The following is a 21,666-nucleotide window of genomic DNA, read 5'->3' as shown; positions in this document are numbered from 1 at the left end:
TTACCCAAGTGCTTCAGGGCCGGGGCCTAACTGATACCTTTGCTAATTGCAGAGCCTCGACTCTCACTGATGGTGGGAGGCGGAGCCTGGAGGACGGGCTGATGACCCTCAGGCTGGTGGCCTCTGCTCCCTGCCCCGGTTCCCAAACCTCGGAAACCTGCCCGTCCCTGGCCCTCAGTGTGACTCCTGGGGCACCAAACTCGGGTGGGTACAGCCCCTCCCCTGCGTCACCCCAGACCGACCTCCGGCCCATCTGGTGTGTGACCACTGCCCCCCACAGCACGCGGCTCCCTGAGGCATCTCCTCGGATCTGCTTGTGTCCGTCTGGCCCTCAGGGACGGGGCTGTCTGTGGCTCCCCGACGTGTCCCCAGTGCTTGGAGGGGCTGGCGGGTCACGGTCAGGACCACGGTCTCCGGGCCCGGCCTCAGGGACAGACACCGCGGATGAGCTGCCTGCCCCCCAGGGGTTACCAGACCTCGGTCCGAAACAGAGCGGCTAAGAGGTGCCTGTTCCAATCCTGCCCCTTTACGCTTATTTTTGTTTTGTCTCAAAATCCCTCCGTCTCCACACTTTTCTCAATTTTCCAGATTCTACAAGAAGCAGGTGATGTTCTAAGCAGACAGGCACCACGTGGTTTAACCGGAGACAATGACACCCCTGCCTTCGGAGATGGGGGGAGCCGGGACCCAGCGTGGAGAGGGGGGCAGTAGTCAGATGCTGGCTCCATCGCTGACCTGGGGGGTCCCCTGCAGGAACCTGTTTGCTCCCCGCAAGGCGGACGTCCAGGCCCAGGTCCCGATGTGGGATGTTTCCTGACTTCAGGCCACCAGCTGCCATCCCGGCCCGAACATGTGACCAGGCTCCCCCTTATCTACCCTCCAGCGTCACAGAACAGCTCTCAGGCCAGCGGGCACCTGGGCAGCAGCTTGGACACCTCTCCCTCCTCTTGTTGAGGCTCCCGCGGCTCCCCCGCACCCCCAGCCCTGTCTCACTGCCTCTCTGTTCAAATCCTTGCCCTCGCCCGAGTCCCTGCGCCAGCCCACCCTCGGCAGCCCCTTCCCCTCCTCTCCCAAGACCCCACTGCCTGCATCTGTAACTGCCCCCCCCCAATTCTGAGCACCCATCCTCTGCCGGCACCCCCCCCCCCCCCCCGCTGCCGACCATCCCCGGGCTCGGGCTGATCTCGCAGCAGGAAGATTTAATTGCGTGTCAAAATTAAATCTCTTCTGATGAAGAACAGTCCAGCGACGGTCCCACTAATCGAATTAACAAAGTCTTTTTTGATTTTCAATTATATTCTTCACGGACACACTTTATCCGAGGCTCCCTCGCTGGCGCTGACGGGCGGCGCATCCACAATGAGGGCCCCGCACCTGGACCTGCGGCCCTGGGCCCGGGCGGCTGGCTCCCCACCTGGGACAGAGCTGCACCGCCGAGGGGACTGCCCGGGACACCCCTGGCCACCAGACTCGCTCCCTCCGAGGCAGCAGCGATGCCAGCCATGGGGCCCGTCCCGTCGAGAGAGGCAAACTCTGCCCCAACACTCAGCTCCAAGCCGCAGACAGAAAGCAGCCGGGGCTTTTGATCCCGCCAGCCTCGGGGTGGGGGTGGGGGGCCTGGGGGAGGTTACTGACGCCTCTGAGCCTCATTTCCTCATTTAAAAAAATATATCTGTTGATTTCAGAGAGAGGAAGGGAGAGGGGGAGAGAGAAACATCCATGATGAGAGTCACCGATCGGCTGCCTCCTGACCGCCCCCTGCTGGGGTTTGAGCAGCAACCCGGGCCTGTGCCCCGACCGGGAATCGAACCTGGATCTCCTGGATCCCAGGGCGATGCTCAACCGCTGAGCCACACTGGCCGGGCTCATTGCCTCATCTTCATGGTGGGTATTCTGATGCCTCCCTTTCACTGTCACTTACAGCGTCCTGTCTGCCCACCTGAGCGTCACCACCTGTTTCAGCCGGGCTGGGTGCTAGCACCCAGGGGTGGGGTGGGTTTGGAAGTGAGGCCCAGGCTGAGCAGCCTGTGTGTGTATGTTGGAAGGGGGGAGGGCGTGCAGGGAGCAGGGGCCACTGGGTCCTGCGTGACCACCAGAGCGCATATGTTTGGGGCGGGAAACCCCCTTTCTGGGCCTCGGTGCCTTTATTTGTAAAAGGCGAGGTCGGATGGAAACCCCCAGCCCCTCCCCGGGTCCCCAGCGCGCCCGGCAGGTGTTTTGCGAGAGGGCACTGCTGCCACCTGGTGGGAGAAGCGTGCATAGCACCGCCCGCGGGGTCAGCGGATCCCAGGCTTCCTGCTGCCATGGCAACGTGCTGACCAGCGTTGGCCTGGGCAGGTGCATCTGTCCGTTGGCTTCCCCCGCCTCTCCGCCGTGTTTTTAAACACTCCTCTGTCCGACTGCACCCTCCTCTTCTACATCGGTCACCTCGATCCTCGTGAGCGCGAGAAAGGACGCCCGTGGTGGGTAAACCGAGGTAGCAGGCACCTGGTGGCCCCACTGCCCTTCTCCTCCCACGGGCTGGTCACGTCACCGTTTCCCAAATGCAAACTCAGGGAGTGGCGAGGGCGGCTCTGTGCACAGACCTTGTAGCCACACAGCCTGAAACTCTGCCCCCTGCCACGTGCCAGCGGTGGGACCCTGAGCGAGTTATTTCACCCTGGCTTTCGTGGTGGCCACTGCCGGGCCCAGCGCAGGGCTGCCCCTCCCGTCCCCTCGCCATCCGTGACTGGGTTCAGGCACTGGCGAGGGGGAGGGAGGAGGGAGCCGTGTGCACGGCGTCTCTTTGCCGTGAGCCTGCGTCCTGGGGTTTGGCGACATCGACCCAGAGCCACCCCAGTGACCCAAGACACAGTGTGAGCCAGAAGCAAACTGGATTTGTCACGGAATTCGATTCAGCGTCTCTGTTTCTGAGCAAAACCCGGCGTGTTCCTGACACGTAATGACGCCTCTGAGCTTCTGGGAAGAAACGGCCCCCTCGCCTGCCCTCCCGCAGGCTTGTTAAACCCCAGGTATGAATTCAGGGGCACACGCTTCCTCTTCTGAAATTAGGCTACCAAGTGCCGGTGAAACTTGCAACTCAAAGACATCCTCAAGCGTGATGGGACCAAGAGATGACGCAAAACAGCCCCACGGCGTTTTTTTCCTTGAAAACCTTTACGAAGACGGGTCTTGGCTTTCAGAATTTGGTCCTAGTGTCATCTGTGAGACCACCTGCCAACAGCAGGGAGGCATAGGCCTCGGGGGCGCCTCCTCCACCAACGACACCCCCACCGACCCACCTGACTGGGTTATTAGGAGACAAAATGGTCGGTGGTCCCCACCTGTCAGGAAGGCGACGCGGGAACAGGCCAGGTGAGCATCCGCATCCCGGGAGGCCTGCGCTCTCCGCTGCGTCCTCGGCGCCACCTCGTGGTGCCGGCTGGTACTGCAGGGCCCGTTCCGCGCACCTGCACCCCCTCCGCCCCTAAACCCCAGGCCTCCCCCTGGCACCTGCGGCCCTGGCATCCGAGCCAACAGGACAGAGGCCCAGGATGCGAAATAACGAGTGGCCCGAGGGTGACACATCACCCAGGGGTCACAAACTGCTCTCTGCCAGGAACCGGTCACTCGGACAGCCCTGCAACGCAGAGGGGACCCTGACCACCAGGATGGGGGCCCGTGGACCCAATTCCAGGCCCCTCCAAGCGCAGGTGGGGTTCCTCTGGCCACCTGGAAACAGAGCCCAGCGTGATATCCGACCTTCCCCCGGCTGCCACCTCAGTGCTGGGCCGTGGTCCTCTGCCGTCCACTCTGCACCCACAGACCCCGGAGACAAGTAAAGGAGACGAGCTGGAGGCAGGTCCTCGGGGACTCGCCCACGCGCGCCGGGCTGGGAACGCGTCGCCTCGGCCTCTCCTGCTCACACCGCTGACCAGGGCAAGTGTGCACAGAGCTCTCCTCCAAGAACAAGCTACAACAGGAAAACATTCTAAAAGCCCATACTTTCTAAACTAATCTGGGCGCGGCCGCTTTTACACCCGCAGGCGAGAAGCCTCTTAAAATGCTGTGTTCACAGCAGCCCCCCGACCGGGTTCACCCGGGGCTGGTTCTGGAACGATGCCCGGGGAAGCCGGGGGCACAAGCTGATGCTCAGGCCGAAGCCCAAACCTTGGGAACTGTTCTTCCCCCCTCCCCCGGCGGCTCACCCGCGCCACCAGGTGGGCGAACGTAGGAACTTCAGCTCGAATCAGGTCACTAACTTTTAACCAAAATAGGAAGAAAGGGCAGAAAGGTCAAGAAAACACAGTCCCGAAGGATGGGACAGAGCGCAGAGCAGGTCTGGGGTCGTGGGTCGTGGCCCGTGGCCCGTGGGCACGTGCAGTCAACAGCCAATCAACCAATCAGGGACACCACCCTGAGACAGTCAACGAGCGTTTTTCTCACGCTGATTAACCGTTTTTGCGAGATTCAGGGCCTCCGCGCCTGCAGAGGGCGTGTTCCCAGGTCCCCTGCCCGCCGCCTGCCTCGGGGCGCGGGGCTGGGGGCTCAGGGCCCCAGGTGTCGCCTGTGGGCTGTGGAGTTCCCCACCTGTAGCCGCCCAGAAGTGCCTGAGATGAGGTGGCCTGGAGGAAGGGGCCAGGTTGCAGGCCATGCACAGGCGAAGAGCCTCAGGGGCCCTGAAGGTGCTCGGGTGCCGAGCGCCTGGTGGATGCAGCTGCCTGCAGGGGACAGGTTTTAGCTCCCCTAGTGGCTGAATCATGTTCTCTACCTTCCCCCAAAAGATCTGTCCCGGTTCTGACCCCGGGCGGGGCCTGTGAGTGGGAAAGAGGGTCTCCGCAGGAGTGATTAACGTAGGGTCCCCAGAGATCACCCTGGATCACGTGGAGCCTGGATCCAGTGACAGGGACAGAGAAAGGAGAGCGGTGTGTGACACACGGGGACAGAGGTGAAGTGACATTCTACAGGCCAAGGGTCCTTGGCCACCCCCAGATGCCGGAGGAGGGAGGAAGGATCCTCCCGAGACACTAGGGGGCGACGCGGCCCCGTCCACACCTGGACTTCAGAATCCTGGCCCCCAGAATCGTGAAATGACAAAGTTCTGTGGTTTTTAAAGTCACCCAGTTTGGGGTCATTTGTTTGGTCAGCCACAGGACACTCCTACAGGTGTCCTTCAGGTGACACCTATGCTACCTGGGACCCAGGTGCCGGCAAAGAGCAGAAGCAGGTGCCACCAGAGGCCCGGCCCTGGAGCCTGGTAGAGGCCCTGGTGGAGCTCGTGCCTGGGGGCTGCCGTGTGTGGGTGCCCACGTGGGTGCCGGCAGCCCCGCTCAGCACCAAGCTGGTCTCTGGGGGGGGGGGGAGGAGAAAGACCCACTTGGCAGCTGCTCAGACTGAGTTGGCACCTCCTTTGCCAGAGCAGAGCAAACAAACGACCTGCGAACGAATGAGAAGCGGTGATTCATTAGCCCTGATGTGCGGTGATGGCTTAATTATTTTCCTAACGGGAGAGCGGCTCTGACAGCAGGTGCGAATGAATTCTCGCTGTTTGAGGGAGCGACGGGCCCAGGACAGGCAGGGAGCTGGAAAACCTAATTACAGCGGGATTCTTGTGAAATAAATGGAGCGGGGAGTCTGTTTGCGCGCGAGGAGGGAGGGGCTGTGAGGTCCTGCCGATGGGCCTGGGGGCGCCGAGGAGGGGCCCGGGGGCGCCGAGGAGGGGCCCATGGGTGAGGCAGACCCCTGGGGCGGCACAGGAGAAGGTGGTCTGGGCCTGGGGCCCCTTCTGTGATCCGGGAGGCCAGACGGCGGGGAGGAGAGGACGGCTACGGGCCGGCGGACGGGACAGGGCCAGGAAGCACCTTGCACCTGAGCGCAGAGCAGGTTTGGGGTCGTGGCCGCAGGTCAGGCCCAGCACACCTCTGGCTCTGACCCGGACCCAGCTCTCTCGGCCTCTCGGAGCCTCAGTTTCTTCATCTCTAACCCAGGGACACGAGCAGCCCCACCCTCCAGGATGTCACAGGGCTGCCTCAAGGTAACACCTGCAAAGCCCCCAGGGGATGGGCTCCCCAGGATGGGCAGTCATGCAGGTGTGCAGGCCTCCCTTCATTCTGCTGTTTAAAGGGCTGACGTCCAGCCCAGGACCCCGCTCCCCACCCCGAGGCACTGGCCTGGCAGAGAAGGAAAGTGGCTGGGTCATCCCCCCGGAGCCCCACTCAGACCCCCATCCTTGCCTCCGTCTAGTGGAAATCAGGACCCTTGCCCACGCATCCTCTCGGCTCACCTGTCCTGAGGACCTGGTGGCTGTCAACCCGGGTGCCAGACCCTCCCAGAGGCCCTCAGCTGGCAAGGCCAGGGGTAGCCAGGGCCCCAGAGCAGGGCACCCCCATCCCAAACAGTCCCTGTGCAAAACGGGTCAGTGTCCTCATGGAAAGACACGCCAGAGCCCTCCCTGCCGAGTGAGGGCACACGGCGACCACAGCTGTGCACCAGCCGGGACAGGGCTCCCATCAGAACCCACCCGCTCGACCCCGGGCTCCAGCCTCCAGAACCGTGACGAGCAGGCCGCCCCACCCGAGACGTCCCGTTGCAGCAGCCCGCGCAGGGCCCGGCAGCCAGTGCTAAGTGTCCACCAGGTGCCCACTGCCCGCGGGCACATCCTGGGGACGCACAGAGACATGGGATGCAGCTGGGTTTTCTGGAAGCCTGTAGAAGCCACCGAGGAAGACCTGCGGATGGTCCACGGCGGGATGTCCGAGAGCGACCGTCGGGCGCCAGCGCGAGTTACAGAGCGAGGGACGCTCACCCGCGTCCCTGCGGGTTTGCAGGCACCTGGCCAAGGCACGAGCACAAACCTCTCGCACGAACAAGCATGTGGCTCGAGGAGACAGTGCAGGTTTGGCTCGTCTGTCCTGCGTCCTGCTGTCAGGGGGGCTGCCCCGGCGGGAGGCGGGAGGGGCGCGCGTTCACTTGACGGCCCCGCGCCCAGGAGGGTGCGGTGAGCTTGTCCCGCCTTCTCCCCGGGCCTGTAATTCCGCTGGAGACACGAGATGGAAACACACAATCACTCACAACACGAGGCGTCAATCAGGCCCCACGCGGGGCTCGGGTTCCAACCAGGCGGCGGGAGTTGTTTGGAAGACGGGACGTTCCCCGGGCCTGGGGGGGGACCAGGAGGGGGGCGGACTCCTGCAGAGTCGCAAAGGAGGCGGCGGGAAAGGCGAGGTTCCCCCGGGGGTGGGGCGATGGCACTGGCCGCCCGGGGGGATTGGCTGCCACGCCTGCTGCGTGCCAAGCAGACCCATCCTGGGCAACCACGCAGTGGCGGTGGCTGTCCCCGAACGGTCCCTCTCACGGCGGTGAGATGGGCCCCAGAGCGGCAGCCAGGCTCTGAGCAGCACCAGGAGCCCTGATCTCCCGCCTGGCGCTGGTCCCAGGTCACTGGGCGGCTTCAGAGCCTGCGACCTCCCAAACCACAGGCGCCACGGGCTCGTCTCCCGGGTCCCTGGCTCAGGGCTCCCGGGGCGAGGGCCCCTGGACGGCGCTAAGAAGGCGCTCGCTGTCGGATTCCACTCTGGGAAACGGACGGTTAACACACGTTTACCACCGAGGCCCGAACTCATCTGACGACAGTAACAGTAACAGCCAGGGTGACAGCCACGGTTAACCTTCGCTGATCAGTTACCGCCAGCATTTTACTCCCGTTAATGGTCTCTCCCGCCAAGTAATTTTCTTAATTTACTGAAGTGAAATTCACGTAACACAAAGCTAACCACTTTAAGTGGACAGTTTGGTGGCATTTAGTGACCTCACACCGAGCCACAGCGTGACCTCTGTCCAGTCAGGGCCTTTTCCACCACGCGGGGAGATTTCCCGGTCACCTCCCCCGTCCTCTGGCCCCGCCCCGGTGATCTACTGTCTCTCTGTGGATCTGCCTGCTTTCGGGGGAGGGGGAACAACCGTCCCAGTATGGGGGCCCCCAGACCCCTGGGCACCCCAAGCCCCAGGCTCCCCCAGCCGCACCCCGGAAAGCGAGTCACCTCCTCCCTCTCCCCGCCACGCCCAGGAAACCGGGCATTTTCCCCAAGGCTCTGCTGCTTTAACACAACGTGGGGAACGAGAACTGCCTGAGCGCGCCACCCGCGGGCGGAATCTTAAGAAGGCGAGAGCGACCAAAACCGGAGGCCGGAGCCGGGCCGAGCGCCCCCCTGGGGAGAGGCTGCCGCGGGCACAGCCCTGTCCGTGTGTCATCAGACGTCTCCTCACCCCGGGGACGACTGGCTGTGGCGGCTTCGCCCTCTCATCTCCTCCACTTAGAGACCAAATTGTCCAAAAAGGGCCCAAGCTCAGAGCAGACAGCCAGCCACGGGCCTGGCTCCCCTTCAAGGACCAGCTGCAGGCCCGGCCGGCGTGGCCTAGTGGTTGAGCGTCCACCCAACCAAGAGGTCACGGGTTCGATTCCCTGGGTTGCAGGCTCCTTCCCCGGCAGGGGGCGTGCCGGGGGCAGCCGATGGATGTTTCTGTCTCATCAATGTTTCTCTCTCTCCCTCCCTCTCTAAAATAATCGATCAAAACATATTTTAAAAAAAAAAAAAGGACCAGCTGCATCCAGACGGCGTTCTGAACCCGTGTGGCCCAAAGTGGTTTGAGGGGCGCAGGGAGGGACTAAAGCACCAAACGATGCCCCGCCCACCGGGGCTCCAAGGGCCGGACAGCGCAGGAGCCTGTAGGACGCCGTGGGCCACCCGTCTCCCGCCCGGCACCGAGGCCCCCAGGCGTCCTGCCCCCCCGCGGCCCGAGCACACCGGAGCGTGGCTCGTCCACGGCCAGGGCCGGGGGGGAGGCTCCAGGTGCTGGCCGACCCGCAGCCGGAGACCGACCCCAGCTCCCGCCCCCTCTGGCAGGCTCAGCTGGGCAGCGGCGGCCAGCGGCGAGCCCACCGGGGCCCAGCCCGCACCGCCGTCCCCCCGGCCCGGCCCGGCCCGGCCCGCACCGCTCACCTCGGCTTCCGTGGGGCACTCAGCTGCCCCGCCATCGCGGCACAGCCGGTGGCCCTGGGCGCTGGGCCCTCGGCCGGCGGCCCCTGGCCTCGCGTGTGCTGGACGCGGAGACGCTGGGACCCGCTCGGCTGCCCCGAGCAAGGAGGGGACCCTGGGGAGTGGGGGTGGCGGGCACGGAGGGCGGGGCGAGACGGTGCCCTCGCAGGGGTGGGTGCAGGACGGGCTCGGGGGCCCCTGGGCCGGGTTCGGGCAGCTGGAAGGACGCCTCGTACCCCGCTCCCGCCGGGCAGCATCCCCAAAGCCTCTCCCCGCCCCCCGGTCCCACTTCTGTCCACGTCAGGGACGTGGCAGCCGCTTTTTCTAATAAAATGTAAGTCAGCGACCGCCTTGCGGAAAAGGGGAAAACTCCCCGTGAACAGCGTCTCTGTCGCCATGGAGATGATTGAAAACAGCCTGCGCGCCCCACCCCGTGTGCGAGGGGCAGGTGCAGCGAGGCCCCGTCTCACCGCGTCGCTATTACTCTTTAGTTGTGAGCAACTCCCCGCCTTCCACAGGAGGACGGGTCAGGCACCGACGTCCCAGGCGAAGCCTCGCGCTAGGACGGTTTCAGAGTGTGAGGGGGGCGGCCGGCCTGCCGCCCGCGCGTGTCCCAGCTAACGCCTGTCCCCCGGGGCCCTCCGTCCGTCTGCCTGTCTGTCTGCTCCACGGGGTCACACCTTGGATTCTGACGGGCCTCGGAGTCCTTGAGGGCCGGAAGGTGGCGGGAGCGTCCCCGGGGTCGCTGGACGTGGCTTCCTTCCTCCTCAAGCCACACTAACTGCAACGTTCCGGGAGACCTGATCCTGCTTCAGAACATCGACGGGGAGAGACCTGCATCTCGTGAGACGGCTCGTGGGGCATGTGAGGCCGCGGGGTCGGGAGGGCCAGGCACGCGGGGGCCCCCGGGGAAGCAGCGACCCTCGGAGGATGGCTGTCCCGCTCCAGGCACACTCTGGTCCGAGCACGTGAGAAACGGGCCTTCGAACTCGAAAGGCACCTGCGTCCACGTGCAAAGGTGAGGAGGAAGGTGGCCTCTCTGTGAGCCCACGTTTCTCTTCTGCAAAAGGACAGGAAGGCCCCCCGGGGTTTTATCCAGCTGGGGACCCCCCGCAGCTGGTCCCACCAGAGCTGCGCTTGGACCGGCCTCCCCCACCTGGCCAGGTGAGGGTGGCATCGTGAAAGTAACCGCTTTCCCCTAAGGGTGACACCCGCCCTCCAGGGCTGGAAGGATGGCAGGAGACACCCTCCCTGGGTAAGACATGCCCGAGCCTTGGACCATCTCCTCTGGCCACCTGGGGAAACTGGCTGGGCTCGGAACCCCCCTCTCCCTGGAGACGGCCTGTGGCAGGGGACTCGAGCCACGCACCAGCCTCACTTGACCTCTCTGTGGAAGGAAGGTGGCGTGGCGCCCGCCGCATCGGGGTGGCTGTGGGTTAAATGGGTCAACTCGAGGAATGTGCTCGGCACGGTGCCCGGCACACAGCGCGCGGATGAGCGCCGGCCCTCCCGCAGGCCCCGGGCCCCTCCGGCTCGGCGGGCGTCGGCACCCACACTGGCTCCTGCCTGCTGACGGCCCTCTGCACAGGCGGCTCCGTGTCCCCGGCGCATGGCGCCTCCCGGAGCCTTCAGCTCCCGCGTGCCTTCTCCCTGCCACCTCGAGCATCCCCTGCCACCTCCTCCCACGCCCCGCTCCCTGCACTTGGGAATGCAAAACAATTTTAACATTGTTCTAAGCCAAACATAATTAGGAAGGTAAATCTACAACAACAGCCAAATCACACAGTGCATTCCAAACCCAGGGACGCGTCACCGGGGGACGTCCCGGGGTCTCGGATGCTCCGAGGCATGGAAGTGACAATCACGCTCTCCCCGGCGGTGCCCCCTCCTCCCAGCGCCCTCCCTGGAGGCCTGTGTGGGAGCAGAGCTGGCTCCTGGCTTCCCCGGGGCCAACTCGGCGTTCTCCATGCCGGGTGGGTGCACGCGGCAGATGGGTCTCCCAGGGCTGTGGGCGGCTGCTCACTCAGCAGGCGGCCGCTAGGCATCTGCCACGTGTGGGCACTGCGGAGACGAGGGGGCACGGTGCTGCCCAGGACGCCCAGCTCCGGAGGGGCGGGCAGATCAGCAGCAGCAGCCCCCCCCCCCCCCCGTGCGGGGCAGGGGGAGGGGGCAGTTATCTGAAATGTGCACTCGGCCTTGGGCATCCCCAGAGGAAGAGGGGGGTCCGAGAGGGGGCCTGGTGGCAGAGGGCACCCTCCAAGTCCAGCCTCCGTCCTGGTTCGAAGCAGCTGGTCCATTTGGGATGGTCAAGTTCTCTAGCTCCCTTTGCTGCCCCACTGCCTCCCCCCAGCTCCTATCCAGGGCCTGTGACGCTTCTGCCTCCCAGGGGACAGGGACAGGAGGCGGGTCCTTGCTGGTGGCCTGGTCATTTTTGTGACTTCCACCCCCGAGCTGGCCTGACTCCCCTCCTTAACAGGGACCTTGGGAAGTTCAGGGCAATCGAGCCCCCCTCCTTCCAAATTTCCAACGTCAGCCCCACCGCGGCCCTCCCGGGACTCGGGGAGTCCCTGTCCCCTGGAGGTCGGACGTTGGCCTTGGCCCGTTCCCAAAGCCTGGGAGGCGCCTGGCCTTGACCAACAGCCGCCCGTGGGAACATTACTCATTCAAAGCTCCTTCCCTGGATGGGGTCTCTCTGCCCAACCCCCTCACTCCCCTTTCCTCGGGCGACTCCTCCAGAATCATAAAGAGATGATTAAATAAACGACGAGAGCAGGGAGGCTGCGCCGGGCGAGAGCGCCCGCGGCACCTCTGAGCCGAAGCTGCCAATCACTGTCACCCTCAGCCACCAGCCCGACACCGGGCTCGGGGGTCACGGAGGGCGGGTTCTCAGGGGCCTCCCAAGCAGTGCAGCATCGCAGGACCCCATCCCTAAGCACCAGGCTCTCCAGACACCCCCACCCCAGGCCCACGTCGGCTGCATACCCTGAAACCTGGATCTCCTGGCACAGGGGTTCTCAAGAAGGCATCTGGCCTGGTTGCCTGGCCCTCTAGGCATCTGGGAAGACATTTGTCCCAGCGCCTGCCACACCCACCCTGCTGCACACACATACATGTGCATGCACCCACATACACACGCGCACACGCACCACCCCTGGGGCTGCACATGGAGCTGATGGGGAGCTTTGACCACCCCCCCCCGTGCTGCTGGACGGGGCGGCTGACCGTAGGGTCCAAATCCCACGGGCCCCCAAGCACTCCAGTTTCCTCTCCCTCTTCCCCTTTCCCCAGATCCTCCACAATATAAAGTTAAACATTAAATAAAATACACCTCACTTTCCACAGAAGGGCCTGGAAGGATCTGGAAGTGACCCACCCCCTCCTCTCCAAGATCACATGAGCAGAGCCGAGGCCACGCGTCCCCACGCTAGCAGCTGATCCAGTTCTCTGGGATCTCCAGAAACGGCTGGAAAATGCGGCCCCCGCACCCGTCGGCACAGCCAGGCTGCACGGACGTGGGCCGCTCCCATCTGGGCCCCCCTCTCCCGGAGCCTGGCCCAGGACCACAGGGGCGGCGGGCACGGCCGGGCGGGCACGGCACCCAGGTGCCCGAGAGGCTGCTCCTGTGCCGGGACCCGCCCTTCCCCCTCCAGTCAGACTCCAGGCCAGACTCGGTCCCGCATCCCCCAGGTACCTTTCCAGCCAAGGCGGTCACCTGTATTCCCTCCAGAAGGGCTGGCTCTGGGGCCAGGAGCAGAGAGCCGAGCAGGGCCGGGCAAGGGATGGGGGTGGAGTTTGGGGGACCAGGCCTGGAGCTCGCCCGGGGCAGCAGGAGGAAGCCAATTCAGGGTGCAGGGTCCTGCGGCTCGGGATTTTGGTGTGTCTGGGGCTGGAGGGGGGAGAGCTGGGAAATCTCTCGCTTCCCCAATTCCCGAGTCCCCGCGATTTTAATTTTACGGTTCACGTTTTCTCCCGGCAGAATCCCAGGATGACAGGGTGGAAAGTCTGCCTGATTAACTGTCCCACTGGCGCCGAGGCCGGGCTGCGTGATGGATGCAGGAATAAAGCCGAGAGAGGCGCACGGCAGGCCTGCGCGGCCCGGCCGTAAATCCCGCTCCGATGGGCCCGGGACCAGCGGGTTATTCTACGCGGGGGCGGGGCGCGGCTGGAAGCCTGGCGCTCACAGGGCTCGGGGGCCAGGCCACCCCGCCCCCAGCCCGGGCACCCACCTGCTCCCGCGGTGGATACTGTTTCAGGGAGACGGAAGGGAATCGCTCTGTTGTGTCATTGATTTTTAATAAACGTGGGTAACACGCTGCAAATCTCCTCTCCTTTGGCAAGATGTCCAGTAACTTCCCCGGGGGCTCTATCCAGCAGGCAGTGGCCACGACTGGGGTCTGCAGGGGGCGGGCCCGGGGTTTCAAGAGGGTTCTAGGAGGTCTGGGCTCACTCTCATTTTTACACACGTGTGCACAAGCACGCAGTGCACACGAGTGTGCATACACGGGTATGAGCATGTGTGTGCATGATCACACGGCATGCATGTGCACACACTCAGCATACTGCATGCACACTCACTGCACACAGCACATTGCACACACACATGTGCACGCACACACACGCACATGCACGCTCACGCACACACACCTGATTAGCCGGGGGGCAGGCGAGCCGAGCTCTCCTCCCCTAACGCTCAGTCTCTGCTGACCTTGAGTGGCCATGAGTAAGCAGGACGCTGCAGGAGCGGGGCAGGCGGGTGTGTGAGAGGGAAGCAGGTGCCTCGTGAAGAAAGGTGACAAAGGGAAAAGCTCAGAGGACCGGGAGGGCGTCCTGGTGAGGTCTGGACGCCTGAGCCTGAACACCCAAGACAGGTCCCTCCCGAGCACCCGGCTGACCAGTGACGCCGACACCCCCTGCCCCCCGGTCATAACAAGCCTCCGAGGGGGGCTCTGCCGGCTTCGCAGAATCGCTGAACGCGTGAGGCTCCGCCTAACTCAGCGCGGGGCCGGCGTGCTGACCACCTGGACCATGAGCTAACTGGCTCCAGCTGAGCAGCAGACCGAGCTGGGCGAGCAGCCCACCGGGTTCCTAACATTCTCAGAGCGCTTTAGAAATGGGGCCTCCTTTCACGTCCCAGAGACGGAGTGACCAGGCCCTTGGGAACCGAGTTGGGTCCCACGTACCTGTTCCCCACCAGCCACGCAGTCTGAGGTCCCCTCACAGGTGCTGGGAGTGCAGGGGTGCCGAGGGGGCAGGCAAACCGCGTCCCCGTGAGCTCAAGTCCCAGCAGAGATGGCGTCTGGCCTGCCCTGTGGCTGCTCCCCAGACCCACTGGGAGGGGGGCACGCTGGTGTTGGGGGGCGGAGAGGCTTGTGGAACCCGGCCATGGTGGGGCCACACACATCTGCACACATCTGCACCCCCCCACATGCCCACTCACACCTGCAAAGCCTGCACACACCCACACACTTCCCACTCAGGCCCGATGCGGCCAGCAGGCCAGGCCAGCTCGTGGGGCTCCTGGGGACAGAGGCGTCACCTCTGTGGGGCCCAGCATTTGGAGGCTGGCCGTGTAATCCGGGAAGGGCTGGCAGTCCCCCTAGCGAGTGGGCCCGTGGGGGCAGCTGGAAGAACAGAGGCTGTGCCCCCCCCACCCTCTCAGGCCGGCCTCCGTGTTTCTCAGGGAAAGGGAGTCCTGGGGCCGTGCGCTCAGGGGGACACAGGCACCACCCCCCGGAGAGCATGGGTGCTGAGGAGACAGGGCTCCGGCAGGAGGACGTGAGGTGGGGGTGGGGCGGCGGGGGCTGTCCCGTGTTCCTGGGGAGGCCACGTCCACTGCCCCTGGCTTGCCCCAATTCTAGAGACCTCCAGACCTGCCCCGTGATGGCCACACCCCAAAGGCTGAGCATGAGACCCCTCAGCACCCAGCAGGTACGAGAACACCTGTCCCTGAGGGTGGGCACTGGGACTATGTGGGTTGCTTTGTGGGGTCCCTTCTGCGGGTACAAACAGCAGCGGTGACCCCTGCACAGCTCTGCTACAGGAGTAAATGCTCACAGAAGCTGGAGTGTCCACCACGCAGGAAACCCCCCACCCCCCAAATGTCAGAGGCTGGAGGCGAAGTCATCGGGACCAGTTAACAACGGTTCCCAGCCGGTCACTGCCTCCGCAGGGGACACTGCCCTGTCTGGAGACACGGCTGCGTCACCCCCGCTGGGAGGGGTGGAGGCCAGGGACGCCGCTCAGCACCTTACCACGCCCAGGATGGCCCCCACCGCCGAGGGCTGACCCCACCCCAAATGTCCAGAGGGCAGAGGCCGAGAAACCCTGAGGCCAGGTTATAAACGTCTCTGGGGTGGTTGGCGCAGGCCACGGATGCAGAGCGAAAGCTCAGAGTGAGCGCGTGGAGAAGAGACCTCTCCAAGGCGAGGCCGCGGCCTGACCCACTGGCCACCTATTGAAAAGTCCCAAAGGCTCTCTCCAGCCGGGGGGGGGCTTCCCCTGCCTTTGCCGGAGACACTCAGCCCACGTGTGCTCCGCGGAGGACGGGGCAGGGCCAAGCCTCTTAGTATCCTGCTGCCGCCACGGCCACCACCGCCACGGCCACCACTACCACGGCCACCACGGCCACCAGCGGCAGCACCCGTGACTTTCCCTGGGGCTGCTCTGCAGAACCGATCGCCTCCTGGTTTGACCCTGAGGCTCTGGCAGCCACCAATTACGGGAACTTCACTCCTGCTTTGCTGGACTCAGACCAGGAAATCCAGATGGGGACACACCGGAGAACTCAAGATCCCTCAGCGAGCCGGTGACATCACTAACCCTCGCTCCCTTCCCCGCCGCGGGGACGGAACGAGTCTGTTTCCCCTCCGCCAAAGCGCAGGAAGGTTGCCAGGGAAATGTCATCGAGGGAGCGGAGAAGGCGGGACCGGCGGTGATGGGTGGGCCCCCACGCCCGCCAAGGGGTTGGGGGAGGTGCCACCAAGACCGACAGTGGGTACAACAGGGACACAGATGAGCCTGGCAGAGTGGGGGTCTGAGCCCACAGAGGAGGCTGCCGGGCTGCCGGGCCCCAATTAAATCCCGGTACATCTGTCGGGCGGTCGGAGACAGGCAACAGATTCCCCCGCAGACAGCTGCCTGCAGGAGGCGGCGAGGCGCAGGCGCCGGGGGAGGCCACCGCCCGTTACCAGGCGCCCGGAGAGGGAGGAAAGGACAGGAGGGAGGCAACGCTTTTTATAGCAGGAAAACAGACAAACGGTTTTGCTCTAAGAAGCCAAAAAGGGAAAAAGAGAAAGAGAGGATAGGTTCCTGGCCCTTCCTGGAAGGGGGTGCTAAGAGCCGGCGCCGCGGTTGGCCCGGGGAGAAGGGGTAGGAGCAGGCACCCCGAGGCCAGGACCTGCCTCCCACGGCCCCTCGGACAGCTGAGGACAAGGCCAGCCAGTGCCCCTCAGGCCCGGCCATGTGCTGGGCACGAGGCCGGCACTGTCCCCCCCCTTGCAGAAGCCGGAGAAGCTGGGTGGCTACGCCCCCGATTTCACAGCCACGGGAGGGAGTGGGGAGGCAGGTGGGCCCAGCTCCGAGGCCCGCCCACCGCGCGGCCCAGGGCGGCGACGGGTCCTGCGTAATGAGCCAGCCTCCCTTCCCCTTCCCCGCCACCCTCACCCGGCCCCTGCTCTTGGGGGGACCGTGGCCTCCGGGCCTCCCGCCCCGACGTGGAGCGGGGGCCGCGCTCCTCCCTTTGTTCGCGCCGCGCAGAAACCTGAGCTGCTGCTCGGGGAGAGCGCTCCATCCCATGATAAGCAGCAGGAACTATTTATAACCCTGGAAACATCTTTATTATTATTTTTTTTCTCTCCCCTCCAGAAAGAGTCGCCCGCGATCCTGTCAGGTCCACGCCGCCGGGGCCTGGAGGGCGGCGGGCCGGGCGCTCCCTCCGGCCCTGCCCGGCGAGCAGATGGCGCGTGGGCGTTAGGTACCAGCCTCCTGGCAATCGGAACATCTGTTCCCGTTAGAAAATGCTAATTGCCATCAATCAGGACAGCACCTACCCGCATTTACATGCAAGCACACACGCGGAAAAAAATCTAAATTTCTCCGAGCGCCACGCTCGCTGCATGTTAACGCGCGGGAGCGGCCGGAGGCCAGCGCCCCAGCCGGAAGGTTCCGCACTGGGCCGCCCCTGCGCCCACAGCAGGGGAAGGGTGTCCCTCAGTGGGCGCCCCCCCCCCCCCCAGGCCTCTCATCCGCCCGCCCTGGGGATGGACATGGGGTCGGGCGTCTGAACAGAGCGCCTGCCGAGACTCGACATCCCCGGGAGCTTTCCTCTTTCCCTCGGGCCGGGTGGCCCGGCTCTGAGCAGTCTTGGGGTGTCCCCGCATCTCCCAGGAGCTGGCAGAGCTTCCAGCCCCGGGGTCTGCTTTGCACCCTTTCCGTCGGCGCCTCTCACACAGTCCGCGGTGAAGGACTTGCTTTATTTCTATTTCATGGTAGATCTATGTTTTGGGGTGTTTTTTAAGCTACACAAAAGGAGTTACTGGAAAAATAGAATAAATAAGACTTACAAAATACAGACCCCAATTTCTTTTTTTTTTTTTAATTCTCACCTGAGGATATGGTTTTTTATTGATTTTTCTGAGAGAGAGAGAGAGAGAGAGAGAGAGAAACATCCATGGGAGAGCGAAACATCGATCAATTGCCTCCGGTAAATGCCCTGATCGGGAATCGAACCCGCGACCTTTGGTACACGGGGTGATGCCCTAACTAACTAAGCCACCGGACCAGGGCCAACGCCGGTTTCTTGTTACTCGACTCAGCAGACATAGGACTGCTCCTTCGGATGGCCACAGACGACCCCGCGCTTCCTCCCGGCGTCTCCCGCATCCTGCCGGGACCGGGCCGCGCTCACGGGGACTCTGGTCCGCGGCCTCACCCTGAGCAGCTCGGACGCGCATCACAGGAGACACCTCGGGCCCCTGTTGTCCCGAGAGCCCCTGTGGGTTCAAATTCTGGGTGGGCCCCCCGTTCCTCACCCACTGTAGCTGTGTCCTCGTGGAACCCAGCCCACGGGGGGGTGACAATGCGCAGGGACCGCGCCTGTCAACCTTGAGAGGAGGACCTTGGACGAGACAACTCCTCACACACTCATCGCCCCAGGACGTCCGCACGACCCGTCTCCAGCCCCCGGCACTGCCTTAGGGACGCTGGGCTCACGGTGTGTGTCCCCCCATGTCCACGGGGGTGTTGTTTGATCTGTGTTGAACGCGGCCGCGTCTTCCGAGTGCCCCAGGCCCTTCCGTGACGTCGCCATCCCCATTGACTACATCCCCTGGCAGCTACAGGGGGCCAACCCTGCGCGCTTCCGCCCTCCCGCCGGGACTCAGCATCACCAGGACACAAGGCCACTCAGAACCATCTGCGGCCTGGCCGGGCGTTGACCTGGGATCCAGGCGATCGGGGTTCGACTCCCGGTCAGGGCACAGGCCCAGGTTATGGGCTCGATCAATGACTCTCTCATCATTGATGTTTCTCTCTCTCTCCCTCTCCTTTCCTCTCTCTGAAATCAATAAAGATATATTTTTAAAAAAAAAAGGAGAGAGGAAACCTCTGCTGTTCTAGGCCCCCCGGTCCCCGGGGCAGCCCCGGACGCGCCCACAGAGCGCCTGGCCCCAGAGCCCCGCCTACAGGCTCCCCATCCCCGCAGGCCCCGCTCCCAGGAGACCGGTGGATCCTGCCTCTCGCCTCGCACCGTCTCCATCTGGGGAGCCGCCAGCAGCGCCTCCGGCTACATCTGGAAGCTCTTCTCACCCCCGATTGTCCCTAATGCCTCAACACGCGAGTGACTAACGGCTGCACTCCAGCTCTGAGGGTTCGTGCTGACGGCCCCTCCCGACCCGCCCTGGCCCACGGGCCCTGGGCGGCTCCGTCTCAGCTCAGAAGCCACCGAGCAAAGACATCGGCCTGTTCTGCTATTTAAAAAATGTCACACCAGTGCCAGGCAGCCGTTTTACCCTTTCGTCAACCAACGCGGGGCAGACAGAGGAGACGCCGGAGGCAGGTGGTACGAGATGTCGCCCATGCCACCGAGGTCGGGCGTCGTGTGGGGCGGACGGGGGGCCCCTGGGGGCAAACCCAGCCCCAGTCAGTGAGACGGATGCTGAGCCCAGGGGAGTCCAGCGCGGCGGAACCGGGCCAGGCCTTCCTCGAACCCTTACAGGAGACGCGGGGAGACTAAAGCTGCCCTCTGCACACCTCCCGAGTCTTCTCCAAACGCGCTTAGTGACGCAAGAGGAACCGAGGGGGTTTCTAGAAGGAGCCGGTCGCCCAAGGCCGGCTGCAGCTCCAGGCCTGAAATCCGGGCCCCAGGCACAGGAGCGGTCAGGTGAGGAAGGAGCCCCAGGGCATCTTCCGGGGGGGTCACCTGTCCCAGCAGCAGCAGCCAGGGCCCCCGGGGTGGCAGGAATGTACCCACTGCAAGCGTCGGAGAAGCATCCATCCCATTAGCTCCGGTGTCGCCAGATGAAGCCACGCTCGCCCTCCCCGCCCCGGGACACGTCTGCCTCGATGTGGGCAGCCTGGGTGTCGGCGCGGCGCCCGAGGGTGCCTGTGATGGATCCCGGCTTAACAGCGTTTAAAAACCAGCAGACAGGAGCGGGCGTGATGGACGGTGCGGGGAGCAGGTCCTTATGGGAAGTCGCACGGTGCCCCTCACGGGCGCCAGGGCAGACAGGCGGGGTCTGAGGTGGGGCGCAGACTACGCCCCGAGCGCGCCCTCTGCGCAGCTCCTACACGCTCGCACGCGCCCCGACACACGGGTGAAGCCCCGACGGGAAGCGTCCGCAGCCCCGAGGGGTGGCCTCTCCGGCATTTCGCGCGGACACCAGTCAATGGAGGCTACGCCCGTCCCCCCGCCTTCCCCGCTCAGCTCCTCCGCAGCCAGGCTGGCAGATTTCAGGGCACAGGGAGCAGCCGCCCCTCACACGACTCCGCCCGACGCACCCCTGGGGACCCGAGTCTCCCCGAGGCCACGGCACTGTGGTCTGCGCACGAACACGAGCAGGACGCCCCAGAGCCCCGGCGCAGAGAATCCCACGGTGACACCAACGCAGCCTCCGAGACAGGAGTGGCGGGCTCGGCCTTACCTGGCGCTGGCAGGCCCGCTGGTCTCCTGCAGCGGGGAGCCCCTCGGGGGTCCTTCCCGGAACGTGCTCGGGGTGGACAGTGCCGGGGACGCGTGTCAGCGAGAGGGCTTCAGGGTCTCAGAGACAGAAGGACGTTTCCTTCGACCTGAAGGAGGAAAAAGTTAAATGCCTTTGAAGCAAATGTCTTTTTTTGATACAAAGCAAACGCTTGTGTTAATAAACAAGAGGAGAGAGGGCGGCTTCAAAGCCACTCGGTTGCCACCAAGGACCACGCCGCTGGGGACAGGAGGACCCTTGCGGAAAACAAACCGCCAGCCCCTCTTGCCGGCGGCCCGCGCAGTGCAGGTGGCTCCGCGCCTGGGCTGTGCCACCCGCGTGCCGCTCTGCCCGGCCCTCGAGCCCCGGTGCCCCGGCCGGACCATTCTCGGGCTCGCTGTGCCATCCTGTCCCACGACCCCTCCTGTTCTCACCCCGAGTCCCAGCTCAGACCGGGACCCACGGCCGCCATGTCTCCCACGACGCCCTCCTCCCTCTCTTCCTGAAGGACGGGCTGGGTGAGGTCACTCTCCTGGGGGTGGCCACAGTGGCCTTCAGGCCAGGTGAAGCCAGGTTTCGGGACCCTGGAGCTGACACGACTTGGGGGGCCCTCGAAGAAAATACGAGGTGATAAATACGGCGCAGGGTCTTGCCTGGGCCCACTCCGGCAGCACTTGGCCTCCTGCTCCCGCGGCCCCACCCCTGCAGCCCCCAGGCCCGGCGCCCGGCCTCCCTCCCTGGGGACTGTTACACGCTCCTTCCAGCGAGGCCACCGGGAGCAGCACACTTGTCAAAGAGAACCCGTCCCCTCGGCGTTCCTGCCCCTGCCCGTGAACATCCCCAGGTGCTCCCCCATCCCCACTGTCATCCAAACCAAACACTCAGAGCAGACTTTCTAAAGCTCCCAGGCGATGGGTGGAGGTACCGAGAGAGGCAGGCATGTGAGGAGGGAGAGAGAAACCGGAGGAGGGGTGAAGGGCCAGAGACACCGCCCAATGCCTGCACCCCAAGGCTGTCCTCCAACAGAGACGCCCGGGACACAGAATAGGAGGGTCAGGAGTGGAAGGGGCCCGAGGGTGCCAGCTTCCTGCCTGGTGGCAATGACTGCGGGTCCCTTCTGAGGACAGGAGAAAGGTACAGGACTCTCAGCTGTCCTTTGGCCCTGAGATCACTAAGCCATAAATCACGGGGCCGGTCGAGGAGCCGCTGTGCGGCCATCTGTCGGGGGAGCTGGGAGCAGGTGCCTGCTGGGCAGGAAGCTGGCCCGGGTGACCTCCGCGTCCTGGCCAACCTTGGGTTCCAAGGGCTGTCAACCTTCTCAAGGAGGGAGCCAGTCGGGCCCGGGTCCCAGCAGCCCTGCCCCGGTCCGCGGAGCATCCCGGCCAGCAACCAACGGCCCGAGCCCCAGACGGTGCGAGAGGCCGTGAGGACGGAGGCACCGAGCCGAACCCCAGCCCTCACTGCGTCCTGTTCGTCAC

The 21,666-nt window shown here is 64.5% G+C and overlaps 1 protein-coding gene across 2 annotated transcripts in view; it reads right to left on the bottom strand.

The window, feature by feature from the left end:
- The window catches only part of RBFOX3 (RNA binding fox-1 homolog 3), a 184,029-nt gene that overhangs the window by 115,220 nt on the left and 47,143 nt on the right, over positions 1 to 21,666 (bottom strand). For both annotated transcript variants that reach the window (XM_081161190.1, XM_081161192.1), the window contains exon 2: positions 20,153 to 20,297. The gene's annotated coding sequence lies outside the window, so the exon portion shown is untranslated. The remainder of the gene's footprint in view (positions 1 to 20,152; positions 20,298 to 21,666) is intronic.

Source organism: Miniopterus schreibersii, assembly GCF_964146895.1.
Source record: "Miniopterus schreibersii genome assembly, chromosome: 16".
Classification (NCBI taxonomy): Eukaryota; Metazoa; Chordata; class Mammalia; order Chiroptera; family Miniopteridae; genus Miniopterus; species Miniopterus schreibersii.
Note: the sequence above shows the minus strand (reverse complement) of the source record. Positions and strands in the feature narration are given on the sequence as shown.